We start from the raw sequence: 10,200 nt of genomic DNA, 5'->3' as shown, positions 1-10,200 counted from the left end.
AAGAGCGGTGTCCTTGAGCATTCACCTCTGGCAGAGCCATAACAAAGGAAATCCTCGAATTCTGAATTGGAATAATGAGTGCATTTTATTCTATTTGTTTATATTTTATGGTAAGGCAACACAAAACAGTTCTATCTTGACCTTTCTTTGCCCTCACACCCTTTAAAAAAAAAATTTCCACTTAATATTGCCTATGTTCCATGGTTGTTCTCTTAGCATATGGTCAAATGAGGGTGCTCTTTCCTAATGACTAGTGGTTATTTTCTAATAATGCTAATATTTCCATAACCAAAATGGATGTTTCTAAGGGAATGACTATATGAGTGCTTTCAAAAATCAAAATTCTTGATGTTGCAGGGTTAGTCAATGGCAAAACTCAGCTAGAAACACTGAAACTATGGGTGGAAATCAGGGTTTGCTTCCTTCTCTGTAACTATTCTCTGTTCCTGGCCAAAGCAGAATGGGTTGGGATTGTGATCCTGAGCCTGTTTAAATAACCCTTTAATAAGGGTTCTGGTTTTCTCATTATAGACACAAATTTCATATCTGGGGTTCTGGTGTCTCCATAGCTCTTTCCTATGCTCTGTGTGATTATATTAGCTCATGGCTCTAGTCCTGAAGAGAGTGTAATTTCATCCTCACATTTCAAAAGGTTCATCTCTTCTCATTAGCAATAAGGGGTCATATCACATGGCTAAAAAAAATAGTAACATATATCTGAATTTCCTACTCGCATGAGCAGTGGAAAAATGAACAGGAGTGGGAAGGAGTCATCACATCATATACTTAACTCATCTAAATATGGATGCTTAAATTAGGCTCCTCCACCCAGCAGAGTCAGGAGGAATCATCTCTTTCACTGTCAGGAAAGAGAGATTAGGGTCCTAGTTTATTTATCAAAATATTTGATTATGTATCAACTACCTTAAAAAGGTGCTGTGAATATCTTGCCTTCTTCCCAGCCTCTCAACTTCTTAAGCTGCTAAGTCACTGATTCTGCTGACTGTTCAGAAGTACACTAGAACATCTTCTGTTGGGCTCTAGACCAACAAGAAACAACAAAGCTTGAAGAAAGCAGAGAAGGAAAACTTTTCAGAAAAAAATACAGAGGTGAAGAGGAGGAGCCGCGGATGTGTGTTGCAGCCACAACAGCAGCTGCTGCGTTTGGAGCTGAACTCTCAGCCCACAGGAACTGCAAGAGCTTAATGAGCGAAACTGGCCACACACTTAATATTTGGGCTGAAGAGCTGAAGAAGGTCATGTTTTGAATACCTAACTACAGACAATCTGGTCATGACAGGGCCAAGAAGGTATTTCTAAGAGGCAAGAGCCAGGTAGGCAGGAGCTGTCAGGGGAAGGGCCACCAAGCCCAGGGACATCACAGGCAGGGGACCAGCATCCCTGCAGGGCTGTAAGGGTGCCCCACTGCTGCGACAGCCTCCCTGCCATTGGCTTCAGCAGCCCAAAGCCTGGAGAAACCTTTAATCTGAACCTAGCTAGATGAAAGCTACTACACGTATACCTAGCCGTGCCATAATGGCAACTTTGCATAGGTGTCTTCAAAAATAGAAGATCTTGGAGAACTGAGGTCAGGATGTGATTACAAGAATTACAGGCTTTCCTAAAAGCACTGAGGAAAACAAAAACAAACAAACCGAAAAACTCATTGATTCTTCTATTTTAATCCTGATGACCAGCTATGTCAAAATGATCTGCTGGAAGACAGCACAGCCAAATCCACAACAAAGGAAACACTGGGTGGGTTGGCAGGAGACATCAGAAACCTTCCCAGAGGACAGAAGAGGTAAGGAATGTAGAACTGGGCTTGTCGCTTCTCCTTTAGCAAATGACTAGCTCTAAAAAACCCTAATTAAGTTTCTGTCTTTGAAAAGAGACTCCTATTTGCTCCCTAAGGTTTAAAAATAGTGAAAATATTTCAGCAACTGATGACACTCTCAGTTGTACTAAATTAGAGTGTAGAGGAATTAGAAGTTTCTGCTGTTGGTTTCATGTAGTAATTGTCTCTCCTTTTCTTCTTGTCCTTGCACCAGGACACTGTTCCCTGCCACCGCCTTCCTGGGCTGCAGCCACATGCTAGAGAGGTAAATCACCCGCCGGTGGTTCTCGGTGGTCAGAGTAAGTTTTCTATCACTTTTAGATTCGCATAGCCTTCGGAGCCCTTCATTCAGGTTTACCCATGGGCCTGCATCTCCTGTCTTTCCTCATGTACCCAGTCTTGTGAAAGTGGAAACAGCTTTGCCTTTATGAGTTTAACTTTACTGTCTGTGATGGAAATCCTGTAGATTTGCACTACTGTGGACTAAACCGAGCTCAGGGGATCCGTGTGTGTGGGTTATAGACTGCTTAATTGTGTGTGGGCAATGTTGTCCTCCAACTCAGAAATATCTTTGCCTTGGGAAAAAAATAATATTCCCCAAAAAATTCTTGTCTTTCTCCATACACAGACATCATCTCTTTAAAGTTGCCCTGCATTTGTCTTAACACAATTTATTGGATAAATGGCAAAAAACACTATTAGTTATTTCCACTGGAGACTGTGAATGATAAACACACACATTGTACTACTGTACAGTAACTGGACATGTTTGTGATTGAATACTCCCTAATTCAAAAGCATCTCACCCGCTCTTGATATGACAAAAATAATAACACATCTCTGTGCTATGATCTTCCACAGAACTTAAATTGTGACCATATATTCCAGTTATTTTAGGCTTCAGGCTTTGGAACCTCAATGTGAGTAATGAAGAGAAAGCAATTTGATTAGCTGGTGGAGCTGACTAGAAGGCACCTTCATTACAAAGGAGGTTAAGAAAGGAATAAAACTATACAAAATGGATTAGAGGTATAATAATTATAATAGCATCAAACAGCATAACAAAGAAAAATGTCTGCATTCAACTAAAATTAATATTTAATAGATGGCACAGTGATGTCTATGGCTTTATATTCTTCTATTTTAATGATCTTTACCACAGCTTGAGGTCCTTTGTCTTGTCCCCTTCTACTGACATCAGCTGGAAGAGATAGAGATTAAAACAAGGGTAATTTCCCCATGTTCCTTGCTTGGCACTATTTCTGCTTTGCTCAGCCGTGAACTGAAGTTTAAAGAATGAAGTACTGTCACTCAGAGTGATTCTTCCCTCCACCCTTTCTTACCAGGGTTAACTACTCAGCCAGTCACCAAGGAAACGTGTGGCTCCCTTGCCCGTCTTACTGCCACCCTACAGCCTCATATTGGAAACATCACCATAATCTCATTAGGAGGTTGAACTTGCCATTGAAGCTTGAATTCCCATAACAGGAGACGAGTAGACTAATGCAATTAAGCAAATTAGCGTTTTGAGCTATTGCATGTTATGTGTCTAATACCATGAGCAAGGACTAGCTAGTTTTCTTCCTCTGTTTAAAAAAAAAAAAATCAACAATACCCCAGTTCTCTCCTCAGTTTATATGCAGAGAAGTACTGTAGTCAACTTGACCAAAGACCTGAATTATTTCCTCTTCTTTTTCCCAATACTCCCATCCCAGTGGTTCTGATTATTTTCATCTGTGTAACATTTATGCTTCTAAAGGTGAAGGAGATAGAAACAGAACTCCAGAGACTTTAAATAATAACTGAATTCTGCTAAACCAGTAGCCTGGTGTCATCGTTTTGTTTTGCTCCTCACTTATGGTATGTGACAGCAGTTACTGGATCAGAAAAAAACTGTTGTTTTCAAATTTGTTTTGATGTGCAGTGTTTCTTAAGTACTATGAATAGCTATTTCAAAATACGCCAGATTTTCTGGAGATAATTCCAGCATATTCAGTAATTCCCTAGAAACACAGATTATTAGACACCCAAGGCAGAGCTTTTCTGCCTTTTGTTGCAGTGTTTAGAGGCTAATCCAGTTCCCTCCTCCCTCCCTCAGCCTGCCAAGTAAACAAAGCAGCAAGACCGGACTGTAGCAAGAATCAGGAACCATGAATCTTTGAAAAATATCCTGGCACATGAGTTTCAAAGGCAGCATATTTCTCTGGGAGCCCAGGGGAGGGAGGGGAGCAGCGGTACCCTCCTGCGGACAACGCTGCCATCTCCGTCACAGCTGTTTCTTCCTGGGGGGCGGAAGATGGAACGTCACAGAGAGGATCAAGGACCCTCTTACGCATATCGATTACCAAGGAGGTTATGGCTGTTTGCTGTCTTCACCTTTGAAAGAGAAAGGCAGGAATAATGAACGTATTTTAGTAGATGTTATTGTGCTACCACTCGTCTTCTCCCAGATAAATCCCAGCCTGCCACCAGGCACTGCAGTCAGGAGTGAGAACACGGGTTATTGCTAAATAAGGACATTGGTTTATGTGCTCCACTGTATATTATACATAGTCCCTATCCTAAGCTGCTTACAAAATAGACATATATTATGTAGGCAGTGCACATAGTCCCAAAGGATAGCATAATCTTAGTGTTTTAGCCTGAAAATGCAAGTAACTTCAAGACTGAGTCAGTACTGACAAACTTGAAAACAGAATAGAGTACAGATAATGCTGCAGTTATTTGAAAAGCGTCACAAAGCTAAGTATTTCAGTGGTCACAAATGCCCAAAATGTCAGAGCTGAGCCAGTACTGAAGATAAATCGAAGTGTGCTGAAACAGAAAATATAGGACTGAGGCTCACAAACAAAGTAAGCTCTGCACTGTCATGGCAATAGCCATACAGTTTAGATTAAAGTGTTTTAGTATTTATGGTATCAGATAAGAACAAAAAAAAGAAAATTAATGTTTTAAAATATCTTTTTCCCTCCTCATACCTTTACAAGATACAACCAGGGGATGAATTATTTCCCCATGTAAGTTCTTACATAACGCGGTGCTAAAGTAGTCATGTTTTGCCTATTTGGTATTTCCCTTTTATCATGTTTGGATTTAAATGTAGCCTTAATCCTACATATCCTGCTTTGAAAAGCTTAGATCTGTAATGTATTGCATGGTATTCTTTAAAAGGCTTTGCTCTGTAATGTGTTGTAGCCTTGAGTTAACAGTATAGATTTCGATTCTTAACCTTACACTTCACAGTTTTGCTTGGATAATGTTCTTCATTTACTACAATGTAAAATTTCAAATACACACACTAACTGAGACCAAAAAAAACCCCAACAAAAAGAGTACCATTATTTAGTATCACTTACTAGATAAAACATGCAGGAGTAACACAGATTTATGGGCAAATTCACAAAGATACCAAAGAATACAAAATAAAGCACATCATTTAATAAAGCTGAGTTTTCAACTTATATTTTCCAATACATTTTTCCCAAGAGCTTATATTTTCCTACGACTTTTTTCCCATGTTTAGAAGATCATGACCAAGCAATTGAGACACAGCCTGCGCATCTGGCCTCTAGCTTTAGAGCTGATCACTGAGGTTGCAGAACTGTTATGATGAGACCAATATTATATGAAGTGAGAGCAGCAGAGCTTGAATCTGAGCCTTCATGGTTGTGGCTCGGAAGCAGAGAAGCGAGTACCTACCTTATCTCTGATGTCACAGTGACCATGAAGAATTACCTTCACTCTTGTCCTGAACCTGCTCGTAGTCTGTGCAATCACCGTGACTAGCCAGAACAGCATTTAACATGAGCTACTAGGAATGATGGCATATGTATGAGTTCTTGTATTATGCCTAATTTCTCCTGGTGCATCCCATGCATAATACAAGAACTCATACATATGCCATAATTATTAGTCTTTAACTAATATTACGTCCAGCTAATCAGTACATATTCTTGAAAATTCTCAGAGGGGAAGCACCATGAATGTAGCATTCTTGGCACAAAAGAAGAGATTTAAGCCATGTTTTATATCCACCATGAAATGCAACTTTATTTGGAGGGCTGTGACCGCTGTTCCCATGGTGGATGGATGTTACTTGCTCTGGAGGAGATAAAGTAGGAGAGCACTGCCAAGCACCCTTGACCAGGTTTCCTGGTCACCTTGTTTCATCCCACATTGGGGAAATGAGCTCACCGAGCAGCAGTTATCCTTTTCCCCCTCCTCCCCTGTTCTCTTGATGGTGTATTTCATAGCACTGTGATTTTCCATCACAAAAAGGTTTCAACAGGTAGTTTACACATCCCACCTCTACTACAGATCAGGCATAAAGTACATAACTAAGTGCAGCTTTGCAGCTGCATTTCTGCCTTGACCCATTGCCATGCTTAAACATAATGGTTTCAAACTCTGACAGCCTATGGCATCTTTCTTACTCTGAATCATAATTTATGCTTGGAGAGAAGCATGGGTAACCCTGTGAAGATGGGAGGATAAAACATTAAAAGTTATGCTGCAAGCAAGAAGGATTTGAAGAAAGGAGTAATATGGGCCACAGGGCAGAGGTGATTTTGGTACTCTGAATGAGCAGGAGCTAGACGAGAAGAGAAAGCAAGAGATGGAGATAAACAAAGGCATAAAGAGCAGTAGTGAAGGAAGAGAAACTTAATGCCAGTAGTGAACCTGCCTTTTTAAATTCTGGGTGTTGATTTCTTTCATGCAGTGACACTGGCACAATAGGTGGTTGCCTTTTTCATTCCTTTGGGAGTTTGTTAAAATAGTACATGGCTTTGGCTGCTGAGATGGTGAACTCTGTTCTTGAATGGAAAGGGACGGTGTACAGAACCCAAAATTAAAGCAACTAAAGAGAGCTTTAAAGTTACAAATTAAAGTTTAAAAATAATTAGTGACAAATGCTGAATTAATAGATGTTAAAGATCTTTCTTGCTCTTCAGCAAAGAACAGAAGTGTTATAAAAATCAAGGCATGTCTCTGGAGTCTGGCAATGCAGATTTCTAGTACACAAGTCCAAAAGATATGAGGACACAACCTGTTGTATGGCATGCCAAGGCACTGCGGGATCCGAATCCATTCCTGTTGACAGACAACAGAAAGGATGAGTCAGGTGTGTATTCTTCATTCACATGATGGCTGTCCTACCCTAATGCTTTCATTCACTGTTTATTGCCGAGGGGAAGTGTCCCAATTTTAATATCAACACTTTGCCTGAATAAATCCCACATGACTGTTTTTCAGGAGAACCAACATTGATTCATGTAGAAAAGGTGATTAACAAGAAAGCAGAAGGAGAAGATAAACATAATAGACCCTTAGTGTTCCTTTTGCAGGAAAGGCTCTATTTATGATGCAAATGATACAAAAGTAATGCATCTGTGACAGTGAATTAAAAATGAGAAGTGGCACAAACATGAATTCCCTGTTGTTAAACTGAAACTGCACTGCCGTGCTCCTCGCCCAGTTACTCTTCCTCCACTTGGAAAGGGTGTGTGAGGGATGGGAAGAGAAGGAGGTACAAGCCATTGTCAGGCTGTTCTGGGTTAGTTTTCCAAACGTACTGTAAAGGGAGGTATGTCCTAGACCTAGAGGCATTTTATTAATTGTTTATTAATCAAATTAACTTGATTTGTAAGCCTGCTTCTCTTTTTCTCCTTGTCCAGATTCTTTCCCCATTCCCCCCAAATTATCCACTTTGCTGTGTGACGGTAGATTTACAGAAACCTAGGTGTGCAATGTGATTTATAATCCAAAAGTAGTTATCTGTGGTGTGTGCCAAATCCAGCTCAGCACAGACCTTAATAAAATGATGAAAGGTTGATTCAGTTCTCATCTCCAATTTTTTCTCAGCACATGCAGTTACGATGCCCATTAGCTGGGGTTTTAGATGCTGTTGACCAACATAGTTTCTTACTTTTAGCCCACAGAGTAGTTCTTTTTCAAATCAAACTAAATATATGTTCTTAGCTATTGAAGTCTTTCTTGACCCTCCTGATAAAATGACAACACTAATGATAATGGACCAATAATTTTGGGTTCTACAAACTCTCTGAGTTTCTCTGTGGTCTTTCTATGGTATTCCTTAAAAAAAAAAACATTTTTACTAGGATTGGTTCTCCTCTGTTCAGTATTTACTCCTGTAATTTTTCTAAACTTCATTTTGTATTTGTTAGCTTAGTTTTCCTTATTGCTGCTAAGCTCTAATGAAAAGTATAAGTTTCAGCTTATATTCTTAAAATCCTGTAGAGTTCCCTTTTGTACAAAACAGGAAAAGAAAGGCTGATCCACGTTCTGTGTCTTGCCATTACATTTTTTGTATTATTGTACATTTCTCATTCACTTCCCTTAATTTAGCTAATTCTAAACTTTTAGAAATCTCTCTTTATCTTATTTAATTAATGCATAAATGAAGGAATAGTCTGAGTTTAAAAGGACAGAAATCATTGTCATTGCTGCTTCCAGATACCACCAGCCTGGAATCAGGAGTCAGGGCTTGTGTTTTGAGATCCTGCCTAATGAAATGGCCAGAACTTGCCATAAGGAATTTATTAATTGAGAATTATTCATAACAATTATGTTGGAAATACCTGAAACAAGTAAAGAATTTTGGAAAAACATAAATGGATCTTTAGCAATTTGCGAACATATACAAAAGCTAAATATGCTAAATACATTTTATAAATAATTATTCACTCATCTCTAGTCCCCAATATGTCTACATTTTAATTTACCAGAAAATCATCTATTACCCAATTTCATTAAGGTCTTCCTAGCGTCTGTCACAGTCTTGAGCCACAAGAAAAAAATTTTGCTATCAGCAAATTTGGTGAACGAGGACATCCACTTACTCTTCTAAAATGCAAATAAATAGATTGAAAATGCCAATTGTACTGTGACAAATTCTTGACAAATTCAATGACTAATGGCTTTCCATTTTTGCCAGTTATCCCTACATATTTTCCACCTTGTAGTAAGTTTTCAGCTCATTACAAGAAGAATTGTCAACCTCCTCAGACAGATGTTATCAAAACTCTTCAGAAAAATTTAAATAACTGGCAACTGCTCTTTGTTGTGTGTTTCATAAACTTTTGGTATTTAGAAGAATGTTACTTGTTCTACGAAAGTCTCAACAGTTTCATTTTATTATTTTTAATTAACGTCTATACTATACCCAGTGCTGAGTCACCTTCTGCACTCTCCCAGAGCAGTAGCTGGCTTGTGATTTCACCTCTGTGACCATAGCCCCCATTGGCAGGGGAGATGTTCCTCCTTTTTGTTTTCTCTGCTGCTAGTCACAAGCTGTGCCACCATAGTCAATGGCTTTAATTTTCTGCATGGACCCAAGCCGCAGAGCCAGGTCTGCAGCTCACACCCCAGCCCGCACTCCAGGACCATCCATACAGCCCAGCCAGGCGTATGTGAGCGAACCACCCAGTTCACCAGTCCCAACCCAAAACCTTGGCACAGAGAGCCAAGGCTACAGCAGCACGGATGGGAGAAAGGGCAGAAAACTGAACCCCGGTCCTGTCTCCTCCCAGCTCAGGGCTAGGGGGCCGGGGCGAGCACCTCTGCCAGCAGACGTGGGCAGGATTGCCTGCATCCCGTAGCAGTACTGCACCGTGCTGCGACAGGGCTGGTTCTCACTCCTGCCTCAGCAATAACGCTACTGAAGCATCCATCCACTGCCGTGGCATCCCTCCCACAAGTGCTTGTTCTTACCAAGGATAAATGAATTTAGGAAGTTGCAGTGTTACTGTAAGAAAGACAGCAGCAGGAACTTGTAATTGCTCCCAGACCAAGACAGATAACAAGAAACTGAGGTTTTGTTTTATTTTTACTTTAATGTAAAAAGATCTTCATATAAATATTGGACTAATTATGCACAGGTAAGGCATTCACATACATTTCATTTCTTAAGACCAGTCAGTGCTGTCACCATGCTGTCACCTCACAATTTTAAATAGTGAATATTAGACTTTTAATTCCATTGCCAGGCAAGAAATTGAACAAAAAGATATTTCTTCCTTCAGAAGCTGGAGAACAGACTCCAAACAGTTTTACAAGATAACTAGAAAATTCTTCTTCCTCCCCCTGTTTTTCCTGCCCTGGCAGGGCACTTCAGCATAGTTCTGAGCTCAGCCCTACAAACTGAAATGCAGTAAATCAATTATCAGACTGTATCTTACTCTTTGTAAAATGTAGGCATTTCCAGTACAAAATTACATAAAGAACTGCTTCAAACTAGCCTCAAAAAAGAAAAGCCCCAAAGTGTTGTAAAAGTATAACTGATGTCTAATTTCTGAACCTTTTTTTGGAATTCTAATAATTCAGTGCTAAGGACCCTTTTTGGA

This window comes from Pterocles gutturalis, unplaced genomic scaffold (genome assembly GCF_000699245.1).
Source record: "Pterocles gutturalis isolate BGI_N339 unplaced genomic scaffold, ASM69924v1 scaffold14261, whole genome shotgun sequence".
Classification (NCBI taxonomy): domain Eukaryota; kingdom Metazoa; phylum Chordata; class Aves; order Pterocliformes; family Pteroclidae; genus Pterocles; species Pterocles gutturalis.
The sequence above is the reverse complement of the archived record's forward strand: the minus strand, read 5'-3'. Positions refer to the sequence as shown.